The following is a 25,920-nucleotide window of genomic DNA, read 5'->3' on the forward strand; positions in this document are numbered from 1 at the left end:
GAACTTTGACATCTGACTGATTGTTTTGCTCATCTTCTCTGGAATCTGGTTCCTTTTTCAACCACCTGCTTTCCACCATTTTCTGTCCCTCACAGAGAATAGAAAACTCTCTTTGGTACTTTTAGGATCGCCTCCTCTTCGTGAGAGAGCTGAAAGAGTGGCTAAACCTCTGCCTCAGGTATGAGAAGAAATATCAGAAAGCTCCATGGATCTTGAATGGGTTTTATCTTGTCCTGGAATTCAGTGTATAATAGAAACATAGAAGACTGAAGGCAGAAAAAGACCTCATGGTCCATCTAGTCTGCCCTTATACTATTTTCTGTATTCTATCTTAGGATGGATCTATGTTTATCCCCGGCATGTTTAAATTCAGTTACTGTGGATTTACCAACCACGTCTGCTGGAAGTTTGTTCCAAGGATCTACTACTCTTTCAGTAAAATAATATTTTCTCATGTTGCTTTTGATCTTTCCCCCAACTAACCTCAGATTGTGTCCCCTTGTTTTGTGTTCACTTTCCTATTAAAAACACTTCCCTCCTGGACCTTATTTAACCCTTTAACATATTTAAATGTTTCGATCATGTCCCCCCTTTTCCTTCTGTCTTCCAGACTATACAGATTGAGTTCATTAAGTCTTTCCTGATAGGTTTTATGCTTAAGACCTCCCACCATTCTTGTAGCCCATCTTTGGACCCGTTCAATTTTGTCAATATCTTTTTGTAGGTGAGGTCTCCAGAACTGAACACAGTACTGTATTCCAAATGTGGCCTCACCAGCACTCTATATAGCGGGATCATAATCTCCCTCTTCCTGCTTGTTATACCTCTAGCTATGCAGCCAAGCATCCTACTTGCTTTCCCTACCGCCTGACTGCACTATTCACCCATTTTGAGACTGTCAGAAATACTGCTGGTTCTAACCAACACAAATTTTTAATACTGTGTTTCCCCCAAAATAAGACACTGTCTTATATTAATTTTTGCTCCAAAAGTTGTGCTACGTCTTATTTTCGGGCGGGTGCCTTATATTTCTCAAATAAGAAAAATTCACAGGCAGAAAAGCTGACACCCCCCCAAAGAAAGTGTACCGTACGGTACACTGATTACGGTGCGGTACCTGTCAGTATGGCACCCACACACCACAAACGATGGCACTTATATGGTACAACAGTATACTCCCGCTATTGCAGCTTCCGGCCACCAGAGGCACTACAGTCTACGCACTGTAGTGGAGACTGTAATGGCGGTGAGACAGCAGCAGACTGTGTCTGCTGTACTGGACGGTACAAAGCGATGGAAGGGGCCAGCAGGGGATGCCACATTATTACGGTACCGCTATGAACAGCTTTGAATGGTACTGTATGTTTTTCCACCGTACCGTATGTAAACTTGACTACGCCTTATTTTCGGGGGGTGCCTTATATTAGCAAATTCTGCAAAACCTCTGACATGCCTTACTTTCGGGGTACGTCTTATTTTCGGGGAAACAGGGTAGCAGGTCATATTCACACACAGTTTAACCTTCCTGTTTCTTCTGATAATCTTTCTCCACCCTTCTTCAGATTCATTAGCCAAATGTTGCCTTGACTAGAGATCTTTCTTCTGTCTCCCAAGGTCATTCTCACATCACATTATAAGCTATCCCAACACTTCCATGAGGGTATGGAGCAGGGGTCCCCAAACCTTTTACACAGGGGGCCAGTTCACTGTCCCTCGGACTGTTGGAGGGCCGGACTATAAAAAACCTATGAACAGATTCCTATGCACACTGCACATACTTTATTTCTTCCTCTCTCTCTCACTCACTCTCTTTCTCCCTCTCTCTCTCTTGCTTTCTCTCTCCCTTTCTTTCTCTCTCTCTTTCTCTCTCTCTTTCTCCCTCTCTCTCTCTTGCTTTCTCTCTCTCTTGCTTTCTCTCTCTCTTTCTTTCTCTCTCTCTTTCTTTCTCTCTCTCTTTCTCCCTCTCTCTCTTTCTTTCTCTCTCTCTTTCTCCCTCTCTCTCTCGCTTTCTCTCTTTCTTTCTCTCTCTCTCTTTCTTTCTCTCTCTCTTTCTCTCTCTCTTGCTCTCTCTTGCTTTCTTTCTGTCTCTTGCTCTCTGTCTCTCACTCTCTCTCTTGCTATCTCTCTTCCTCCCTCCCTCCCTCTCTCTCTCCCTCTCTTTCTCCCCCTTCCTTTCCTTCCCTCCCTCCTTCCTTCCTATCCACTTCTCTTTCCCTTTTCTTTCTTTCTTTCTCTCCACTTCTCTCTCTCTCTTTCCCCTCTTTCACCCTCCCTCTTCTCTCCCCGCGGAGGACTCACCCAACAAGCCTCCACCCTCCAACCCCGGACTCCCATTCAATCCCCATTCAGAAAACAGGAGCGAACAACTCAAAGAGAAGGAGGCAGGTGTGTGCGTGTATTTGTGTGTGTTGGGCCCAACTCAGCTTTTGGCAAGCCTTACTTTACCTCGGGTGAGATGAGATTGAGGGGGACGTTCTCACTGCTTTAGCAGTGCGGCCTTGGAAAAGACCCCGCGGGCCAGATAACTGGCCTCAGCGGGCCGCATGTGGCCCACGGGTCGTAGTTTGGGGACCACTGGTATGGAGTGGGGGGGGAGAGTTGGTCCCTCAGTGGGTAACGTAAGCCACTGGCAAAAAAATGTCAAGTGGGGTTCCCCTGTATTTCTACCCACTCTAGGAAGAATCAAAGTCATTGATATGTAGTGATTTTTAAGACCAATTGACCAAGAAAATTACTTTAATTGGCTTCATGAAAGGCATTAATAATAATAATAATAATAATAATAATAATAATAATAATAATAATTCATTAGATTTGTATGCCGCCCCTCTCCGTAGACTCAGGGCGGCCTCACAACAATGACAAAAACAACATACAGCGTAACAAATCTAATAATTAAAAGAAAACATCTAAAAGCCCATCATTTAAAAAAACCATACAACACAAGCATACCACACATAAAACTCTATAAGCCTGGGGGTGATGTCTCAATTCCCCCATGCCTGGCGATATAGGTGGGTTTTAAGTAATTTACGAAAGACAAGGAGGGTGGGGGCAGTTCTAATCTCTGGGGGGAGTTGAGGGCCGGGGCCGCCACAGAGAAGGCTCTTCCCCTGGGGGCCCGCCAGATGACATTGTTTAGTCGACGGGACCCGCAGAAGGCCAACTCTGTGGGACCTTATCGGCCGCTGGGATTCGAAGCAGGAGGGGATTCGAAGCATTCCAAGCCCTTCCAATTTGATCAAAGGTGCTTAGCAGTTGTGCTGTCAGCTAAACGTTGTGAGATCTCATTCAGAATTCTGCAGAAGATGCCCATTTTGTCCATTGGACCTCAACTTTATTATTATTATTATTATTATTATTATTATTATTATTATTATTATTTATTAGATTTGTATGCCGCCCCTCTCCGTAGACTCTCCGTAGGATTATTGGGAGAATTATTTAGAATTATTGGAAGAAAACTCTCAAATTATTCTCGGGATTATCTATTAATACTGAAACTTCTTTCCTTGTTCAGGGTGTGATGTCTTTTGAGGACGTGGCCATATATTTCTCCAAGGAGGAGTGGTCTCAACTGGATCCTGGCCAAAAAGCCCTCCATAGAGAAGTCATGCTGGAGAATTCCAGGAATCTGGAATTTCTGGGTAAGAATCTGTGCTCAAAAACGTAGAGAAGACATTGGGGGACATAACCATCTGCTTTTGATTACCATATTTTTCGGAGTATAAGATGCACGGGAATATAAGACACACCTTAGTTTTTGGGGAGGAAAATAGGGGAAAGAATCTGCTTACCAGGTACAGTGGAACCTCGACATACAAGCTGCTCTACTTACGAGCTGCTCGAGATAAGAGCTGGGAGGGGAGAGACATTTTTGTTCGTCTCCCGAGCTCACATCCGGGATACGAGCCGAGAGGAGCCGCGCCCCCCTGACGCTTTCAGCGGCTTCCGAAGCGACGCTGGAAGGAAGGAAGGCAAGCCAGCGCCCAGCTCCTCTCGGCTCGTATCCCGGCACTTGGTAAGCGGAGAGGCGGTCGCCTCCCCTGCCGCCCCACTCTGGGGGTCCTTGGCTTCTGCTTGGGGGTGGGGGGATCCGAACGGTGTCAGGGGGACTGTCGCCGGCAAAGCCTTTTGCTATTTTGAATGCTGTATTCCGAGGGGCCTAGCAGGGAGATCGGGAGCACGCGCAACCGCCCGTGCGCCCCCGACATTGAATAGCCGCCGGCCCCGCCTCTGCTGCAACCTCCTTGCTGAGAGCCCGAGCCCGGGACGAAAGTGCTCTCGGCAAAGTTGAGGCGGGCAGGGCGTGCGCGCGTCACCGCTGAGAAGAACAGAGAGAGAACGAGAGTCAGTGAGAGCAACAGACAGCAAGATAGAGAGAAAGTGAGAAAGAGAGAGTGAGAGAAAGGGGGGGAGAGAAAGAGATAGCAAGAAAGAGAGAACAAGAGAGAGTGAGAAAGAAAACAAGAGAGAGAAAGTGAGAAGAAGAGAGAGAAAGAGGGGGAGAGAGAGAAAGAGAGAGGGGGAGAGAGAGAGAGGGAGAGGGGGGAGAGATAGCAAGAGAGGGAGAGAGAGAAAGAGAGAGGGAAAGGGGGGGAGAGAAAGAGAGAGGGAGAGAGAGAGAGGAGATAAAGGAAGAGGAGAGAGATAAAGGAAGAGAAAGAAAGAAAGGGATAGAAAGAGAGAGAGAGAGAATGAGAGATGCTCAGTGAGCCTTTCTTTGAAGTTGCCTTTCTTTCTTTCTTTCTTTCTTTCTCTTTCTTGCTTTCTTTCTTGCTCTTTTTCTTTCTCTCTTTTACCTTCCCTTCCTCTATTTCTTCTTTTCTTTCTCCTTCCTACCTTCTTCCCTCCCTCCCTCCCTTCAGTCCTTCCTCTCTTACTCTCCCCTTTCATAAGTTTCCTTGCTTCCTTCCTCTGTTCCTGTCCCTTCCCCCTTTCTTTCTTTCTTTCTTTTTATTTCCTTCCTTCCTTCCCTCCCTCCATTTCTTGCTTTCCTTTTCCTTCCTCCTTTCTTTCCTCCCTCACTCCCTTCTTTCACTCCTTCCTCTCTTACTCTCCCCTTTCACACCTTTCCTTGCTTGCTTTGCACCCTTCTTCTGTTCCTGTCCCTTCCCTCTTTCCTTCCTTCCTTCCTTCCCACCCTCCGTCCATTCATTCACTACAGTAATGAATAAAAATAAAAGTTTGCCATGTTGATTGTTTTGGGTAAAAAGAGGAAGGGAAGGAAAGCTCTCAGCTTATCATCTTATTAATAAGTAAAGTTACATTTATTCTTGCAATGTCTATTTCCTGACTTGGCCTAGCAAGGTCAGAAGAAACATCAGCTTTAATTGTTATTCATTCTGCACTCCATTTCTGAGACCATAGAATAAATAGGATTTCTACATCCACTTTCTCTAATTCTAGTCCTATCAAAGGATGGTCAGAGGCTTCCCCCAGAAGGAGCAATAATAGGCTTGTGGGCCAAAGTGCTGACCAATAGTACAGATGTGGTTGACCTTCTAAGTGTTGGCATTAAGACTTTCTACTTGGCTGATTTTAATTTTTCTGCTTGCAGGCAAGTTGGCTTCCGGTTTTCTCGGTGGGAAAAAAAGAGGTCTCGGTGGTGTCGGTGTTTATGAGCGAGCATGGCTCCAAAAAAGGTGTCCAGGTACTGCAAAGGCCGCTGAGAAGAAGAAGAGGATGATGATATCCATAGAAGCGAAGCAAGGAGATAATTAATTTGCACGAAAAAGGGACTCGTGTTATTGAACTTGCGAGGAAGTTCAAACGCAAGTACGTCCACCATTTGTACAATCCTGAAGCAGAAGGACATCCTTAAAGGTGTTAAAGCAGCAAAAGGTGCGACAATAATTTCCCAACGTAAGGACGTCTGTTCATGAAGAGATGGAGAGGTTATTGTTAATTTGGATAAAAAGAAAAGGAGCTGGCCGGAGATACAATAACAGAGGTGGTCATCAGCGAGAAGGCTCGTGCGATATTCTCCGATCTAAAGAAAAATGAACCATCCTCGTCGGGAGATCCAGATGAGTTCAAGGCAAGTCGTGGGTGGTTTGAAAGGTTCAGAAAAAGAAGTGGCATTCACTAAGTGGTTAGGCATGGGGAAGGCAGCGAGTGCAGTCATCAAGGCAGCGGAGGAGTTTGTTATGCGTTTTGCTAGCCTGGTTGAAAAAGAAGGCTATGTCTCTCAACAGATATTTAACTGTGATGAGACTGGGCTGTTTTGGAAGAAAATGCCCCGTAGGACTTTCACTACTGCCGAGGAAAAGCGCCTGCCAGGACATAAGCCCATGAAGGGCCGTCTAACCCTTGCATTGTGTGCAAACGCGTCGGGTGACTGTAAAGTAAAGCCACTTCTCGTGTACCATTCAGAGAATCCTCGCGCGTTCAAGACGCACAAAATCCTAAAGGAAAGACTCCGTGTCCTGTGGCGCTCCAATGCAAGGGCATGGGTAACGAGGCAGTTCTTTGTGGACTGGGTAAATCTTGCTTTTGGTCCTACGGTGAAGACATATCTTTTGACTAATGAACTCCCCCTACAAGCCTTACTGCTGCTCGACAATGCTCCAGGCCACCCACCTGCTCTTCAAGAGGACATCCTTGAAGAATTTCAGTTTGTGAAGGTTTTCTTCCTCCCACCCAACACGGCTTCAATCCTGCAACCAATGGATCAGCAGGTCATAGCTAACTTCAAGAAGCTGTACACGAAGCATCTGTTCCGCCGATGTTTCCACGTAACAGAGAACACCAACTTGACACTGCGTGAGTTTTGGAAGGATCATTTCAACATCGTTTCTTGCCTTAACATCATTGACCTCGCCTGGGAAGAAGTGTCAAGGCGAAACTTGAACTCGGCGTGGAAGAAGTTGTGGCCTGCTGCTGTTGCACCAAGGGACTCTGCTGAGCCCGAGGGTGAGACCGAGGACATCACCGAGACTGACACCCCGTTGGAGGAGATTGTGTCACTCGGTAAGTGTATGGGTCTGGAGGTAGACGAGGGTGACATCAATGAGCTTCTCGAAGAGCATGAAGAGCCGCTCTCTACAGAGGACCTGAAGGCGCTCCATGAGATGCAACAGACGGAGATGACCCAAGAGATGAGCAGCAGTGAGGAAGAGGTACAGGAACCACAGGAAGCCATTCCTACCAGTGAAATAAAAGCGATGCTAGCGCAATGGGAGAACGTTGTTAGTTTCATCGAAAAATATCACCCAGAGAAAGTAGCCACGAGTCGTTCAGCAGCACTTTTCAATGACACCTCATTGACTCACTTTCGCAACATTTTGAAAAGCAGGCAAGAGCAGATGTCATTGGACAAATTTCTTATGAAAAGAGCTGCTCCAAGTGAAAGTGCAGCCAAAAAGGCAAAAACAGATGATTAGGCTACTGTGTACATATGTAAATTTAAAAGTTTAAGAAAGTTTACAAGTTAAGTGAAAGAAACTTCATTATTCATTTATATGTACATGTACATTTCTTCATTAAAAACATGTCTTTTTGCATAATTTAGACTAACTTTGTGAGTTTTTTGAGGGCTGGAAACAATTAAAATTATTTACATTAATTCCTATGGGGAAAAGTCGTTCGAGATAAGAGCTGCTCGACTTAAGAGCCCAGGTCCGGAACGAATTAAACTCGTATCTCGAGGTACTACTGTATTCATCTGGCTAGCGTCCTTAGTCTGGTCAGCTTCAGCACATTATTTTAACTCCTGGTTAAGGGCTTAAAAAACCTTTATTCTGAGAGAGTAACAATGAAAGAGCTTGCAAGCCAGTAGGAGCTGGGAACATCGTTAGCACATGGAAAGAAACAGTCTGAGCAAGTGGAGCAATGGAAAAATCCCTGCAAAGATTTAGGGCTTGGAAAACATTCTTCTTTGCAGAGAGTAACAATGAAAGAGCTTGGGAACATTAATAGCACCTGGTTGGGGCTGGAAAGGAACATCTGGAGCAAGTAAAGCAATGGGGAAAAAGATTTAGATTTAGATTTATTGGATTTATATGCCGACCCTCTCTGTAGACTCGGGGCGGCTCACAACAATGGTAAACAATACATAGTAACAAATCTAATATTTAGCAATCTAAATTACAGTTTTAGGTTAAAAAAATCCAAAAAAATCCCCCCAATATATAAAAACCAAGCACACAGTCGAATCATACACAGAAACTAAATGGGCAAGGGGGAGATGTTTCAATTCCCCCATGCCTGATGGCAGAGGTGGGTTTTAAGGAGTTTCCGAAAGGCAAGGAGGGTGGGGGGAATCCTAATCTCTGGGGGGAGCTGGTTCCAGAGGGTCGAAGCCACCACAGAGAAGGCTCTTCCCCTCGGTCCTGCGTCGCTGGGATTCGTGTGGCAGAAGGCGGTCCCGGAGATATTCTGGTCCGGTGCCATGAAGGGCTTTATAGGTCATAACCAACACTTTGAATTGTGACCGGAAACTGATTGGCAACCAATGAAGACTGCGGAGTGTTGGAGTAACATGGGCATACTTAGAGAAGCCCATGATTGCTCTCGCAGCTGCATTCTGCACGATCTGAAGTTTCCGAACATTCTTCAAAGGTAGCCCCATGTAGAGAGCTTTACAGTAGTCGAGCCTCGAGGTGATGAGGGCATGAGTGACTGTGAGCTGTGACTCCCGATCCAGATAGGGCCGCAACTACAAAGACAGGGTTTGGAGAACATTCTTCACAGAGGGAAACAATGAAAGAGCTTGCAAGCCGGTAAAAGCTGGGAACATTGTTAGCACCTGGTTAGGGCTGGAAAGAAACTTATTCGGAGCAAGTTAGAGTAATGGGAAAACAACCTGCAAAGACTTAGGGTTTGGAAAACATTTTTCACATAGAGAAACAATGAAAGAGCCTGCCAGGTAAGAGCTGGGGAAAAAGCTACATTCAGAGTATAAGATGCACCCTAATTATCAGCCTCTTTTAGGAAGAAAAACGGTGTGTCTTATACACCGAAAAATACGGTAAATATATCTGATGATATAGCATTTTTAAAGTGTATATCTTTTAGTTTTTTGGTACTGATACAACCTTGAGATACAACAGGCCATTTAACACTCAAAATTATGACAGACCCCTCCAAAAACTACCCACGACCCCTTTTCAAGGTTAAGACGGCTGCAGAAGGCATCCTTGTAGCCCGTCTTTGGACCCGTTCAATTTTGTCAATATCTTTTTGTAGGTGAGGTCTCCAGAACTGAACACAGTATTCCAAATGTGGTCTCACCAGCACTCTATATAGTGGGATCACAATCTCCCTCTTCCTGCTTGTCACAACTCTAGCTATGCAGCCAAGCATCCTACTTGCTTTCCCTACCGCCTGACTGCACTGTTCACCCACTTTGAGACTGTCAGAAATCACTACCCCTAAATCCTTCTCTTCTGAAGTTTTTGCTAACACAGAACTGCAAATACAATAGATTGGGGATTCCTTTCCCCCAAGTGCATTTTTTTACATTTGGAAACATCAAACTGTCTCTTCTCATTCTTTCCCTCTTCAATAAAATATAAAAGAAAATGGAGTTCTTTGCTTGTCTCAGTGTAGCCTTTCCCTGTCCTTTCTTTGAGAGAGGAGTGGCCCCAATGCAGAGAAAAAAGATGTGCTTCTGCCTGGTTTTGATCCAAGGACCTTTTGCATGTGAGGCAAATGCTATAACCACTGCACCACTGAAACCGCAGATATGGGCTGTTCTCAGCCAGCATGCCCATATCTTTTATAAGTGCAGACTAGATGGACCATGAGCAGTGTTCCCTCTAATTTTTTTGGAGGGTGGGCGGAAAAATATAGTGTCTGAGCGGCAGTCCCTTCAAGACTGGGCGGCACAGAAATATTAAATAAATAAACAAACAAACAAACAAACAAACAAATAAAAAACCCACCCTGTTTTGCATCAGAGAATTTCAAAATAAAATACTGTACTGTGTGTCTATAACAGTGAGCTCATAATACGGCAACTCTATCAATATCAAAATTCCACTTACCGTATTTTTCGCTCTATAAGACGCACCTGCTGATAAGACGCACCTAGATTTTAGAGGAGGAAAATAGAAAAAAAATATTTTGAGCCAAAAAGGGGAGAGGAAGAGAGGAAGGAGTGAAAGAAGGGAGTGAGGGAGGAAAGAAGGGAGGAAGGAAAAGGAAAGCAAGAAATGGAGGGAGGAAAGGAAGGAAGGAAAGAAAGAAAGAAAGAAAGAAAGAAAGAAAGGGGGAAGGAACAGGAACAGAGGAAGGAAGCAAGGAAACTTATGAAAGGGGAGAGTAAGAGAGGAAGGACTGAAGGGAGGGAGGGAGGGAAGAAGGTAGGAAGGAGAAAGAAAAGAAGAAATAGAGGAAGGGAAGGTAAAAGAGAGAAAGAAAAAGAGCAAGAAAGAAAGCAAAGAGAGAAAGAAAATGAAAGAGAAATAAAAATAGAGAGGGGGAATGAAAGAAATGGAAGGAGGGAAGGAAGGAGAGAAAGAAAGAGAAAGAAAGAAAGCAAGAGAAAGAAAAAAGAATGAAAGAGCAAGAGAGCAAGAGAGAAAAGGAAAGAAAGAAAGAAAGAAAGGCAACTTCAAAGAAAGGCTCACTGAGCATCTCTCACTCTCTCTCTCTTTCTATCCCTCTTTCTTTCTTTCTCTTCCTTTCTCTCTCTCCTCTTCCTTTATCTCCTCTCTCCCTCCCTCTCTTTCTCTCCCCCCTCTCTCCCCCTTTCCCTCTCTCTTTCTCTCTCTCCCTCTCTTGCTAGCTCTCCCCCCTCTCCCACTCTCTTTCTCCCTCTCCCTCTCTCTCTCCCCCTCTCTCTTTCTCTCTCTCCCCCCCCTTTCTCTCACTCTCTCTTTCTCACTATCTTGCTGTCTGTTGCTCTCACTCACTCTCGTTCTCCGTTCTTCTTAGCGGTGACGCGCGCACGCCCTGCCCGCCTCACCTTTGCCGAGAGCTCTCAGCAAGGGGGTTGTAGGAGAGGCGGGGCCGGCGGCAAAGGTGATATTGAATGTCGGGGGAGAACGGGCGTTTGCACGCGTTCCCTATCTCCCTGCTAGCCCACTCGGAATATTCAAAATAAGAAAAACCTTCGCCGGCAAAGGCTTTTCTTATTTTGAATATTCCGAGTGGGCTAGCAGGGAGATAGGGAGCGCGCCAACCGCATCTGCCCGGAACGTCGGGCTCGGAGGGGCGACTTCTCCAGCGCTGGGCGGGGGCGCTTCTGCTCGGCCTGCTCCTGCCACTCTGCGGGCGAGGAAGAGGTCGGCGGCGGCTGCTCTCCGGGGCGAAGGCGCTTTTGGGGCGAGCCCGCGGGCTCCCGGCCAGGCCTTTAGGCGAGTGGGGGGGGGGCTGTCGAGGCTGATCCTGCAGGCGGGAGGGCCCAGCGGCCTGCGCTGCCAAATCCCCGGACGGGCAGCTGGGCGGACGGGGGGCTGCTTCGGCTCCTCATCCCTCCTGCAGCGGTGCGCGTTACCTGCCCCTCCCCCGCCCGCCTCCGAGGGGAGGCCCCTAGTCTCTTCTTCCCCCGCGGGAGCCTCTCTGGCTGCTTTGCGGCGCGGGACCCCCTGCCTCCCCCGATGTTGCGGGCTCTTTTCTCTTCAGAAATGCCTGCAGCCAGCGAAGCGCCTCTCCGCTCGCCAAGTGCCGCTTTGCAGCTTGCCTTCCGCCTTCCTTCCCGCTGATGCAGAGCGGCTTCCGAAGTGACGCGAAGACGGGTGAAGGTGGCTGGGCCGCTGACAGGGACAGGCGGCGAGCGCTCGGAGGGGGCACAGCCCGGAGCGAGACTTGGCCTCCGCTGCGGCTGCTTTTTGGGCTTGCGCCCCCCCCCCTCCCTGCCTGCATCTTCGCTCCATAAGACGCTGCTGATTTTTCATCCTACTTTGGGAGGAAAAAAACTGCGTCTTATGGAGCGAAAAATACGGTAAATAGTTGAGCTAGTTTCAAACTAGATTTTGATTTTCTTTCTCTCTTCCTTACTCCCATTCTTTTTCTTTCTCTTTTCCTTCCTCTCTTTTTTCTATGTTTCTCTCTCTTCCTCTCTTCTTCTCTCTCTCCTTCCCTCTCACTCTTTCCCTCTTGGCTTCTGGGCAAGTTTGAAAAACTCTGAGTTGATGATGATTTTTAAGTGAGCAATTGCTCACTGCTCAGCTTAGAGGGAACTATGACCATGAGGTCTTTTTCTGCCGTCAATTTTCTATGTTTCTATGTTTTGCTGGCCATCCCACAGCATAAGAGGGGAGATGTTAAGGAGATGTTATTTTTTATGTTTCCTCCCCCTTTTACATTCTGAAATAAATACCTGTAATACGATTATTTAAATCCTAGCAAGAAAAAGCACTGACTGTGAGAGAATCCAAACCCACAAACTTTCATCTCTGTATCATGCCATCAAGCAGGACCCCCCCCTCCCCCGGGTGGGCTCGAACCACTGGTTAACAGCCAGATGTGCTAACCCCTTGCATCACAGAGACTTGGCACAGGGCTTGGCATCAGCCTCCCTCAGTCAGGGGATGCATACCTTGTGCAAGGTTGAAGGTAACTACTTCACCTTCAACCGCAACAACACAAGAGCACATAATAGATACAAACTAAATGTTAACCGTTCCAAACTAGACTGCAGAAAATACAACTTCAGCAATAGAGTGATCAGTGCCTGGAATGAACTACCTGACTCTGTGATTTCTTCCCCAAACCCCAAAATCTTTAACCTTAGATTGTCCACAGTTGACCTCTCCCCTTTTCTAAGAGGGGCGTGCACAAGTGCACCATTGTGGCTATCATCTCTGTCCTACTGTCTTATTGTCTTATTCTTTTATCTGTTATCTAATGCAGTGTTCCCTCGATTTTCGCGGGTTCAAACTTCGCGAAAAGTCTATACCACGGTTTTTCAAAAATATTAATTAAAAAATACTTCGTGGTTTTTTCCCTATACCATGGTTTTCCCCGCCCGATGATGTCATATATGTCATTGCCAAACTTTTGTCCGCCTTTAATAAATAGTGCTTCATTTTGGCTTTCGTACTGTGGATTTCTTTCTCCCACTGAAAACAAAATCTGGGATGGAACTTAGAAGGGATTGTTCTTATTGATTGTGTGTCTTCTGATCAATGTACATTATTGCTGTCTACCCAGCCCCACTTATAGATGCTCAGGTGGAGGGAGCTGAGGGGGAAGCCTGGGCCAGGTCCCTGTGGCGCAATGGGTTAGCGCGTCTGGCTGTTAACCAGAAGGATGGTGGTTCGAGCCCACCCAGGGACGGCCTGCTTGAGGTTTCAAATATGAAGTGGCTGGATTTTTAATGCACTAGGCCAGTGATCGTGAACCTTTTTTTTCTCGGGCGCCGAAAGAGTGTGGGCATGAGCTATTGCCCTTGCCCGAGTGCCCACATTCATAATTCAATGCCTGGGGAGAGCAAAAACAGCTCCCCCTGCCCCCTGGAGGCCAGAAATGGCCTATTTTCCAACTTCTGGTGGGCCCAGTAGGCTCGTGTTTCACCCTCCCCAGACTCCAAAGGCTTCCCTGAAGCCAGGGGAGGGTAAAAATGCCCTCCCCATCCCCCAGAGGCTCCATGTAAGCCAAAAACACCCTCCCAGAGCCTTTGTGCAAGCCAAAAATCAGCTGGCCGGCACATTCATGCATGTTGAAGCTGAGCTAGGGCAACGGCTCGAGTGCCAGCAGATATGGTCCACCATCACTGCATTAGGCTCTTCATATGAGGGCTTCAATTCCCATCCTGTCAATGCTTTTTTTCCCCCTTACTGAAACATAAATATTTGTTCATCTATTGGATCAGCTTTATCTTCCCAAAGGCATAAGGGAGATGAAGACACTCTAGGCAGGGCTGGGCAACTATGGCAACTTTACGACCTGTGGACTTCAACCCGAAAGTCCAAAATTCATAATGTTGCCATAGTTGCCCACTTCTGCCTATTAGTATCTTTTTGTGGGTTACTGCTGGCCACCCAACGCCCTTTTTAGGCAAAGTTAACACAGCCCAAATGAACCTGGGCTGGGCGCTCTCCTTGGTCCTGAAACACTGGCCCTTTCCCAATAGCAAGCTCTTTCTTTGAGTCTGTCCTTATGCAATCCATGGCTTTCTTGGGACTCCTTGAATTAGAATCAGAATAGACCTGGACATTGGAGCAGTGGTGAAATCTACTTATCTTCTGTTGTGGTTAGCTCTGGCCCAGCTCCTGCCCCTAGGACTGTGGATGTGGGGGAGACATCCACATGCTGCAGGCCTGTTTTGCCCCCCCCCCCGGTGGAATCTGCTGATGAAGGCTCCTCTGAACAAGAAGACATGAGTGACAGGGAGGAGCAGAGTGGGGCAGACAGCTCAGAAGGAGATCAATTATCTAGCTCCTCCTTGGATTCAGAACAAGAGTTAATGATGCAGCCATGCATGCGGAGAGCGATGCATAGGCAACAATAACTGAGAGATTATTATCAAAGAAAATGAGGCCACCTGTGGTTGGGTGGGGCTGTGGTAAGTAGTGAGGCTGCTATAAATAGCAGCCTGGGGTTTGGCCATTGTGGAGGATTATCTGATCGTTGTGTTTCATGACTGCTTTACTGACTTTGACCTTTTGTGTGCTGATTTTCCCCCGCTTTGAAACTAAACCAGAGCAAAGTGTGTTTCACTTTGTGAAAGAAGAAGGACTGTGAATTGCCTCACAGCTGCAAGCTAAGTATCACAGAACTGATAAGGGACTTGTATAAATTACCAGTTTGTTTGGAGATGAGTGCTCTTTGCTATACCAAAAGAGGGCTTGGTTTAAGTGAATTTTCGGTATAAAGAACATTGTTTTGAATTTTCAAATGTGTGTGTGTCTGAAATTTGTATCTGTGAATTTTTGGGAGGATTCTACAAGAGAGCCCGACAGAACATCTTCCCTACTGGTTCAGAACAGCACCCTTTGAGGATGCGCACCCACCACCATTGTATGCGCTTTTTCACCCTCTATGCATGCGCAGAGTGTTAAAAACAAGAAAATGGTGATGTCTATGCAGGTGGGTGGAGCCTCATGCTGCTGCCACTATGGGTTCTCTGAACCACTGATGGCTACCGCTATCAATAAACCGGGCCAAACCAGTAGCATTTCATCCCTGCCTTCTAGCCCAACTCCCTACTCAAGCATGAGACCATACCATTTCATACAGGTGACTATCTAGTGTCTTAAAAACATCCAGTGGTGAAGCACCCACAACTTCTGATGGCAAGCTGTTCCTCTGGTTAATTGTCATCACTTTTAGGAAGTTTCTCCTCAATTCCTAATTGTTTCTCACCTTGATTAGTTTCCATCCATTATTTCTTGTCCTGCCCTCTGATGCTGTTGGAAGAAATTTTCATCTGTCAAGCCGGTGCAGAAGTTGGTGATAAATCAATGACTTGCCACATTATCTATAGAAGACCTGATGTTTATGGGAACTTATAATAATAATAATAATACAAGATCACAGGTGGGCCACCATTTTGAACACCCCTTAATTAAATCCTTAAATCCTCCACTATCCCATCAGAGCTGAAGAAGCGTCCTGGATGAGAAGCGAACCATCTTCAAAGAAAAAAGAACAAGAAAGTCCAGTTGTCTCCTGAAAAAGCACCTTTGGGACAACCATGACCTGGATGCCTGAGAATCTCTACCGACTTTTGGACACATAGACATTAATGACATCTATAGATTGTACAGTACGTACAGTATGACTGTAACTTGTTGCTTGTATCCTAAGATTTTTATTAATATTGATTGTTTCTTCATTGCTTATTTGACCCCTATGACCATCATTAAGTGTTGTACCTCATGAGTCTTGACAAATGTACATTTTCTTTTGCATACCCTGAGAGCATCTGCACCAAAGACAAATTCCTTGTGAGTCCAATCACACTTGGCCAATAAAGAATTCTATTCTATTCTATTCTATTCTGTTCTATACTATACTATACTATACTATACTATTCTATTCCTTTCTACTCTATTCTATTCCTTTCTACTCTACTCTATTCTAGACTATGCTATGCAAAGGAGAATAACACCCAGCCTAAAAAAAAAAATCAAAAAGATTCAACCACCTCTCCAGCAGCAATCAGCACCCAGATCAGCGTGGGTTAACTCCAAGGTTAACATCAGATCAATAATCAAGTAAACAACAACCCAGAGGTCTTCAAACTTGGCATCTTGAAGACTTGTGGACTTCAACTCCCAGAATTCTCTATGCTGGCCGGAGAATTCTGGGAGTTGAAGTCCACAAGTCTTCAAGTTGCCAAGTTTGGGGACCCCTGCTTTAACTCAACTCAGGGGACGTGGGCTTCTGCAGAGCCCGGGTGCGCGTCCTCCCCATGCGAGAGAAGAAGCTCACCACCGGTAGGTGCCCGAACTGAGAGGCTGCCCGGGGCTACGCCGCCCCGTGATCCGGAGAGGGTGGGAAAGAAGCAGACGCTGGACAAACGCCGTTTGCCACCCCCATTTCCCCCCACCTTCCAGCGTCGTCTCACTGTTCTAAGGCAGTGTTTCCCAAACTTTGACATATGTGTACCCCTTCTATAATTTTCCTAACGCTTAGTACCCCTCGTCCAAAAAAAAATGGATGTATTTTAATAACAATCAAAATATATTTATTTTTTCTCTTTTTGGTACATACACAAAAAATTAATAAACAAAAAAAATATTCATAATAAAATATAAATAAGAGAGGCTACAAGAATGGTGGAAGGTCTTAAGCATAAAAGTTATCAGGAAAGACTTTATGAACTCAATCTTTATAGTCTGGAGGACAGAAGGGAAAGGGGGGGATATGATCGAAATATTTAAATATGTCAAAGGGTTAAATAAGGTCCAGGAGGGAAGTGTTTTTAATAGGAAAGTGAACACAAGGACAAGGGGACACAATCTGAAGTTAGTTGGGGGAAAGATCACAAGCAATAGATTTATTTATTTATTCATTCATTCATTCATTCAATTTTTATGCCGCCCTTCTCTGTAGACTCAGGGTGGCTTACAACATGTTAGCAATAGCACTTTTTAACAGAGCCATCATATTGCACCCATAATCCAGGCTCTGCCTTCTTCCCAGATATTGAGAGTTCATAATAACTTTTTATTTTGAAGTGTGTGTGTTTTTTTGGGAGGAGGTTGAAGGTGCTTAATAGTTATTGAACCTCCCTTGTTTTGCGTTTCAGATTTCCTGGTTTGTCTGGAGACTTAGCTGTCTTGTCAAGGAATAGAGCGTAAGGCCTTAGAGGTTTTGTCCACACTTCTTGTGAATACAAAGTCCTATAGAGACCCATCAGTCCATTTTGGAATTCGATTGGAGACCAGAGAGAAGATGGAAGGACATCACCCAGCAGATGCAGGAGCTGGAAAAAGCCCTACCGCTACTCAGCCTTGGAGCTTTGGGAAGAATGGGGCAAGTCCTGGACAGAAGATCCAAAACGAAGAAGCCAACAGTTCAGAGGTCAAATCCTTTCACTTCAGAAAAATGCAGTTCCAGGAGGGGAGAAGTCCCCGAGATGTTTGCACTCGGCTTCACCGCCTTTGCCATCAATGGCTGCAGCAGGAAAGACACACCAAGGCTCAGATGCTGGACCTGGGGCTCCTGGAGCAGTTCCTGCCTGTCCTTCCCCCAACAGTGGAGAAATGGGTGCAGGAGTGTGGAGCAGAGACCAGTTCCCAGGCGGTGGACTTGGCTGAAGGCTTCCTGCTGACCCAGAAGGAGGATAAGATACAAGAAGAGTTGCAGGTATGAGAATGGAATCGCAGCACATCTAAAAGAGGATCTCTCCAAATTTTTAAATTCCCCTCTGGCAGAGTTTTCTGGAATGATGGACCTCCTAAAGGCATTGTGTTCCATTATTCCTCCATAGGATGAATTTAGAAACGTAGAAACATAGAAGATTGAGGACAGAAAAAGACCTCATGGTCCTTCTAGTCCAGTGGTTCTCAACCTTTCTAATGGTGCGACCCCTTAATACAGTTCCTCATATTGTGGTGACCCCCAACCATAAGTCTAGTGCCAATTATCCCAACAGAGCTTTAAGCGGATTGGCAGGAAGATCAGAGGGACACACCCGCTGTAAACGCCTGATTGGTCGGATTGTAAAAATATGTTCCAAAGTGCCAAAATAGAAGCTTTATTTCCTATCAGTATGGGAAATTTGGTTTTTTCCTATGGTCTTAGGCAATGTTCCCTCTAATTTTTTTTCGGTGTAGGCGGAAAAGTATAGTGTCTGAGCGACAGTCCCTTTGGGACTGGGCGGCATAGAAAAATAAATAAATAAGAAAGTAAGTAAGTAAGTAAGTAAGTAAGTAAGTAAGTAAGTAAGTAAGTAAGTAAGTAAGTAAGTTATAATCCAGAACTTCCAATTAAGAACTAATTAAGAATTTTACACTATCTTATTGCTGACTAATTTCCGATATTTTTTTATATTTTTTATATTTTATATATATATATATATATTATATTTATAGTTTTTTAAATTAGATAAATTTAGATATTTTTCTTATTGTATTTTAATAATCAAGTTAATCTATTTTAATTATTACTAATTTAATCTTAATATTATTGGGGGGTTTCTTAATGAATGGATGACTGGGCTGTATGTAATATTGTGCATAGGATGAATGATTGGTGTGAGTGTGATGGTTGGAGAGGGTGGGGTTGTGGTATGCATGAGATGAATGAAAATAGTATGAACGACAGATTTGGCCCACCTGACGCTCGGGAGACAGGAGAGGAAGGGGCACTGATCTCTGGGGTGGCAGAGGGTCGGAATATTCCAGTGTTGCTGGGGAGAGGCAGATATGGCGGGGGCCACAGAGTTAGCCGTTCCAGGGGAACGAGGGATCGTTGCTTAATAACGGTCCCTTGTTCTGGCTCTGTGAACCCAATCTTGGGTACTGGTGATGAGTGTAACTCTGGCCCTGGGCTCAGGTTGCTGCTGCTCAATGCCAGGTCGGTGGTAAATAAAGCTCTCCTCATCCGGGATTTGATCCTGGATGAGGAGGCCGACCTGGCATGTATCACTGAAACCTGGCTGGGCCCAGAGGGGGGTGTTCCTCTCTCTGAAATCTGCCCAGCTGGGTTTCAGATATGGCATCAACCTCGACCCCAGGGAAGGGGGGCAGGAGTGGCTATTATAGCCAGGGAGAGCCTTTGCCTACGTGGACTCATTGCTCTGGAAATTGCGGGTAGCGAGTCTCTCTTGATGAAGTTGGACTTAGGGGTTCAGGTGGGCTTATTTCTCACGTACCTGCCTCCCAGCTGTGTGTCAAAAGCCCTGCCTGTGCTACTCGAGGAGGTAGCCGGGTTGGCGCTGGAGTTCCCCGGACTTATTGTCCTGGGGGACTTCAACCTGCCGTCACTCGGCGAAACCTCTGGGTTGGCACAGGAGTTCATGGCCACCATGACAGCCATGGACCTGACTCAAGTAGTACAGGGTCCGACTCACGAGGGAGGGCACGCACCTGACATGGTATTCCTTTCCGAGCAATTGAGAAATGGTCTGAGACTAAGGGGCTTAGAAGCATTGCCTTTGTCATGGTCAGACCATTTTCTACTACAGCTTGACTTCCTGGCTCCAATCCTTCCCCGCAGGGAGGTGGAACCAATGAAGATGTTCCGCCCCAGACGCCTGATGGACCCAGAGGGCTTTCAGACGGCGCTTGGGGTTATTCCAGAGGCACTTATCCACAGTTCGGCGGAGTCTCTTGCGGAGGCCTGGAATACGGCTGCTGCGGAGGCTCTCGACCGGATTGCGCCTTTGCGACCTCTCCGTGGCGCTAGACCCCGTAGAGCCCCATGGTTCAACGAGGAGCTCCGGGAGTTGAAACGCCAAAAGAGACGTCTAGAGAAGCGATGGAGGAAGAGTAGGTCTGAATCTGATCGAACACTTGTAAGAGCTTTTATTAAGACTTACAAAGTGGCGCTCAAGGCGGCAAGATGCGCGTACCATGCCGCCTTGATTGCATCAGCGGAATCCCGCCCGGCCGCTCTGTTTAGGGTGACCCGCTCCCTTCTTAATCAGGAGGGAGTTGGGGAGCCCTTGCAGAGTAGCGCCGAGGAGTTTAACACGTTTTTCGCTGATAAAGTCGCTCAGATCCGGGCAGACCTCGACTCCAATTGTAAAACAGAGTCGACTGACAATGAGTCAGTCGAGGTGACTGGGGCACGTACTTGTCCACCTGTCTGGGAAGAGTTTGATCTGGTGACACCTGATGAAGTGGACAAGGTCATTGGAGCTGTGAGTTCCGCCACCTGTCTACTGGATCCGTGTCCCTCCTGGTTGGTCTCGGCCAGCAGGGAGGTGACACGGAGCTGGGCCCAGGAGATCACCAACGCTTCCTTGGGGAGGGGAGTTTTTCCAACACTCTATAAAGAAGCGCTTGTGCGCCCCCTCCTCAAGAAGCCTTCCCTGGACCCAGCCGTACTTAACAACTATCGTCCAGTCTCCAACCTTCCCTTTATGGGGAAGGTTGTTGAGAAGGTGGTGGCACTCCAGCTCCAGCGGTCCTTGGAAGAAGCCGATTATCTAGGTCCCCAGCAGTCGGGTTTCAGGCCCGGTTACAGCATGGAAACCGCTTTGGTCGCGTTGATGGATGATTTCTGGCGGGCCCGGGACAGGGGTTTATCCTCTGTCCTGGTGCTCCTCGATCTCTCAGCGGCTTTCGATACCATCGACCAGCACCGGTTGGAGGGGTTGGGGGTGGGAGGCACTGTGCTTCAGTGGTTCTCCTCCTACCTCTCTGGCCGGTCGCAGTCAGTGTTAGTGGGGGGTCAGAGGTCGGCTCCAAGGTCTCTCCCTTGTGGAGTGCCTCAGGGGTCGGTCCTCTCCCCCTTGCTATTTAACATCTACATGAAACCGCTGGGTGAGATCATCCAAGGACATGGGGTGAGGTATCATCAATATGCCGATGATACCCAGCTTTACATCTCCACCCCATGCCCAGTCAACGAAGCGGTGGAAGTGATGTGCCGGTGCCTGGAGGCTGTTGGGGCCTGGATGGGTGTCAACAGACTCAAACTCAACCCGGATAAGACGGAGTGGCTGTGGGTTCTGCCTCCCAAGGACAATCCCATCTGTCCGTCCATTACCCTGGGGGGGGAATTACTGACCCCCTCAGAGAGGGTCCGCAACTTGGGCGTCCTCCTCGATCCACAGCTCACATTAGAAAACCATCTCTCAGCTGTGGCGAGGGGGGCGTTTGCCCAGGTTCGCCTGGTGCACCAGTTGCGGCCCTATCTGGACCGGGACTCATTGCTCACAGTCACTCATGCCCTCATCACCTCGAGGTTCGACTACTGTAATGCTCTCTACATGGGGCTACCTTTGAAAAGTGTTCGGAAACTTCAGATCGTGCAGAATGCAGCTGCGAGAGCAGTCATGGGCTTACCCAGGTATGCCCATGTTTCACCATCACTCCGCAGTCTGCATTGGCTGCTGATCAGTTTCCGGTCACAATTCAAAGTGTTGGTTATGACCTTTAAAGTCCTTCATGGCATCGGACCAGAATATCTCCGAGACCGCCTTCTGCCGCACGAATCCCAGCGACCGATTAGGTCCCACAGAGTGGGCCTCCTCCGGGTCCCGTCAACTAAACAATGTCGGTTGGCGGGCCCCAGGGGGAGAGCCTTCTCTGTGGCGGCACCGACTCTCTGGAACCAACTCCCCCCGGAGATCAGAACTGCCCCTACTCTTCCTGCCTTCCGTAAACTCCTCAAAACCCACCTTTGCCGTCAGACATGGGGGAACTAAACATCTCCCCCTGGGCACATTTAATTTATACATGGTATGCCTGTGTGTGTGTCTGTTAGTATATGGTTTTTTTTAAATCTTTAAATATTTTAATTAATTGAATTATTTATGATTTGTTTTACACTTGTTGTGAGCCGCCCCGAGTCTTCGGAGAGGGGCGGCATACAAATCCAAATAATAATAATAATAATAATAATAACAACAACAACAACAACAATAATAACAATAATAATAATAATAATAATAATTCAACTTTGTACAGAACAAAGTATTCAATGAGAATATTTCATTCATTCAGATCTAGGATGTGTTATTTGAGTGTTCCCTTAAATTTTTTGAGCAGTATATGATTATCTCAGGCATGTTTTATTTCAGTTACTGTGGATTTGCCAACCAGGTCTGCTGGAAGTTTCTTCCAAAGCAACTACTACTCTTTCAATAAAATAATATTTTCTCACGTTGCTTCTGATCTTTCCCCCAACTCCCCCTTTTTCTTATGTTCGCTTTCCTATTAAAAACACTTCCCTCCTGAACCTTATTTCACCCTTTAACATATTTAAATGTTTAACCCTTTAACAAATTTAAATTCATGAATCTTGGATGGATTTCATTTTGTTCTGGAGTTCGATGTATAATACAGTGTTCCCTCAATTTTCGCGGGGGATGCGTTCCGAGACTGCCTGCGAAAGTCAAATTTCCACGAAGTAGAGATGCGGAAGTAAATATACCATTTTTGGCTATGGACAGTATCACAAGCCTTCCCTTAACACTTTAAACCCCTAAATTACCATTTCCCATTCCCTTAACAACCCTTTACTCACCATTATTACTGGTACTCACCATTGAATAAGACACTTCGTGATCCTGATATTTATAAACATAATTATTTATTAACAATTTTTTTGTTGTTATTTATTCGCAAAAATTATTAGTTTGGCGATGACCTATGACGTCATCGGCAGGAAAAACCATGGTATAGGAAAAAAACCGTGAAGTATTTTTTAATTAAATTTTTTTTTAAACCGTGGTATAGGCTAGTCGCGAAGTTCGAACCTGCGAAAATCGAGGGAACACTGTATTGCGTTTTCTAAGCAACTCAAAATTTAGATCAGGTCATTGAAAATTCACGCTCCGCTTAACCTGTCCCTTCTTGATAAGGTTTCTCCACCCTCCTGGTTCAGGTGCATACTTTCTTGACCGGATGTTATCTTGCCTGGAGATACTCTTTCTATCTCCAGGGTCATTCCCACATACTATTTCCAGCTCCCACAAGACCTTCATGGAGGTGTGGATTGGGCGAGGGGAGTTGATTCCCTCCATTGATAAATAAACCATTGGCAAAAATATCAAGTGGGTTTTCTCTGTGTTTCCTTCTGCACTCTAGGAAGAATTGGAGCTATTGATAAGTAGTAGCTTTAAGGCCAATTGGCCAAGAAAACTATTTTAATTGGTTTCACTGAAAGGCATTCCAAGTCTTTTTGACTTAGAAACATAGAAACATAGAAGACTGACGGCAGAAAAAGACCTCATAGTCCATCTAGTCTGCCCTTATACTATTTCCTGTGTTTTATCTTACGATGGATATATGTTTATCCCAGGCATGTTTAAATTCAGTTACTGTGGATTTACCAACCACATCTGCTGGAAGTTTGTTCCAAGGATCTACTACTCTTTCAGTGAAATAATATTTTCTCACGTTGCTTTTGATCTTTCCCCCAACTAACTTCACATTGTGTCCGCTTGTTCTTGTGTTCACTTTCCTATTAAAAACACTTCCCTCCTGGACCTTATTTAACCCTTTAATATATTTAAATGTTTCGATCATGTCCCCCCTTTTCCTTCTGTCCTCCAGACTATACAGATTGAGTTCATTAAGTCTTTCCTGATACGTTTTATGCTTAAGACCTTCCACCATTCTTGTAGCCCGTCTTTGGACCCGTTCAATTTTGTCAATATCTTTTTGTAGGTGAGGTCTCCAGAACTGAACACAGTATTCCAAATGTGGTCTCACCAGCACTCTATATAGCGGGATCATAATCTCCCTCTTCCTGCTTGTTATACCTCTAGCTATGCAGCCAAGCATCCTACTTGCTTTCCCTACCGCCCGACCACACTGCTCACCCATTTTGAGACTGTCAGAAATCACTACCCCTAAATCCTCCTCTTCTGAAGTTTTTGCTAACACCGACATCATTACAAACAAAAAATAATAAAAGGCAGGATAGAAATAGGTAATTCCTCTCCCCAAAATAATACTTGAGCCTCCCATGCCTTCTATATGTTTCTAAGCAAAGTTATGGGTTCTTACCCAAAGAGGCCAAATTCCTGGAATTCTCCAGCATGACTTCCCTGTGGAGAGCTTTTTGGTCAGCATCCAGCCGAGACCACTCCTCCTCGGAGAAATATACAGTGATCCCCCGAGTTTCGCGATCCCGATCATTGCGAATCGCTATATCGCGATTTTTCCACCCGATGACGTCACTCCCTTCCTTTCTCATCTTTCTTTCTCTCTCTCTTTCTCTATCTTGCTTCTTCCTCTCTCACACTCTCTTCCTCCCTCTCTCATCTCTTTCTTCCCTTCTCTCTCTTTCTCTATCTCTCCCCCTCTTGCTCTCGAGCGGCAAGCGAGCAGCCGGGCGGGCGGGCGAACGGGCAAGCGGCAAGCGAGCGGCCGGGCGGGCGGGCGAACGGGCAAGCGGCAAGCAAGCAAGCGGCCGGGCGGGCGGGCGAACGGGCAAGCAGCAAGCGGCAAGCGAGTGGCCGGGCGGGCGGGCGAATGAGCAAGCAGCAAGCGGCAAGCGAGCGGCCGGGCGGGCGGGCGAACGGGCAAGCGGCAAGCGAGCGGCCGGGCGGGCGGGCGAACGGGCAAGCGGCAAGCGGCAAGCGAGCGGCCGGGCAGGCGGGCGAACGGGCAAGCAGCAAGCGGCAAGCGAGCGGCCGGGCGAGCGGGTGACGGGCAAGCGGCAAGCGGCAAGCGATCTTGGGGTTTCCCCTTTGCCTGGGCGGCGGGAAGACCCAGGGAAGGTTCCTTCGGCCGCCCAACAGCTGATCTGCTCCGCAGCGCGGCAGCAGCGAGGAGCCAAAGATGGGGTTTCCCCGTTGCCTGGGCAACGGGGAAACCCCATCTTCGGCTCCTCGCTGCTGCCGCGCTGCGGAGCAGATCAGCTGTTGGGCGGCCGAAGGGTCTTCCCCGCCGCCCACACGCAAACTCCACCATCTGCGCATGTGCGGCCATGGAAAAAGGGGCGCGCATGCGCAGATGGTGTTTTTACTTCCGCACCACTACATCCCGAAATATTGATTATCGCGCGGGGTCTTGGAACGGAACCCTCGTGATAATCGGGGGATTACTGTACAGCCACTTCCTCCAAAGACAGGACATCCTGGACAAGGAAACAAGTTTCCCTATTAACAGATAATCCCAAGATGAATTTGAGAGTTTTCTTCCATCTTGCATCTTTTGCAGAGTGAGATCTCACAACCTTTGGTTGACAGCACAACTGAAGCACATTTGATCAAGGGGAAGGTTTGGTAGGGAAGATTTGCCTATTTGCCGATGACTCTAAAGTGTGCAATAGGGTTGATATTCCTGGAGGGGTCTGTAATATGGTAAATGATTTAGCTTTACCAGATAAAAGGGTTCGGTCTAGCCGCGGGTCGCTCTGGGGAGGAACGTGGTTCGCCGAGTATCTTCTGGGCTCTTCCAAGAGTTGCAGCCAGGGCCGCCGATAGGGCGGTACTACTGGGAGTGGCATCATGGGCCCGGCGAAATTGACCAATGAGGGGGCCCCGGTTTTGCCCGCCGGCCTCCTGGCGCCTACAGTAATTTGTGCCCAGTGAGCAGCTCCTCGCACATGCGCAGTACCGGCCCTCTCTTGCCGGCCGCCTGCCTCACCAACGAAAAAGGCGGGCCCTCTGGCCCTCACGAGGCAAGACTCGAAGCCCCGACGGAGCCTTTGGCAGCGCGGTCCTCCAGTCCCAGAATAAAGTGTGCGGCGAAGGTAGGAGCCCCTTCGGGGTGGCGATTGCGCTTGTGTTAGTTGCGCTTGTGTTAATTTTTTTTTTTCCTAAGCAGCCTTCTGTGTAAAAAAATCCATTTGGGAACAAGTCGTTCCCAAATGGATTTTTTTACACAGAAGGCTGCTTAGGAAAGAAACAAAATTTAACACAAGCGCAAGTTGTAGGCTTTGCACGCATGCGCC

General features: G+C 46.9%; 1 non-coding gene and 1 pseudogene across 1 annotated transcript; both read left to right on the forward strand.

Moving 5' to 3' along the window:
- Nucleotides 1-3,526: 3,526 nt before the first annotated feature.
- LOC139159252 (zinc finger protein 585A-like) overlaps nucleotides 3,527-25,920 on the forward strand; it is a 46,530-nt pseudogene continuing 24,136 nt past the window's right edge.
- On the forward strand, nucleotides 13,154-13,227 carry TRNAN-GUU (transfer RNA asparagine (anticodon GUU)). The gene has a single exon. It is a non-coding gene; the product is annotated as a tRNA-Asn (tRNA).

Source organism: Erythrolamprus reginae, chromosome 2 (genome assembly GCF_031021105.1).
Source record: "Erythrolamprus reginae isolate rEryReg1 chromosome 2, rEryReg1.hap1, whole genome shotgun sequence".
Classification (NCBI taxonomy): Eukaryota; Metazoa; Chordata; class Lepidosauria; order Squamata; family Dipsadidae; genus Erythrolamprus; species Erythrolamprus reginae.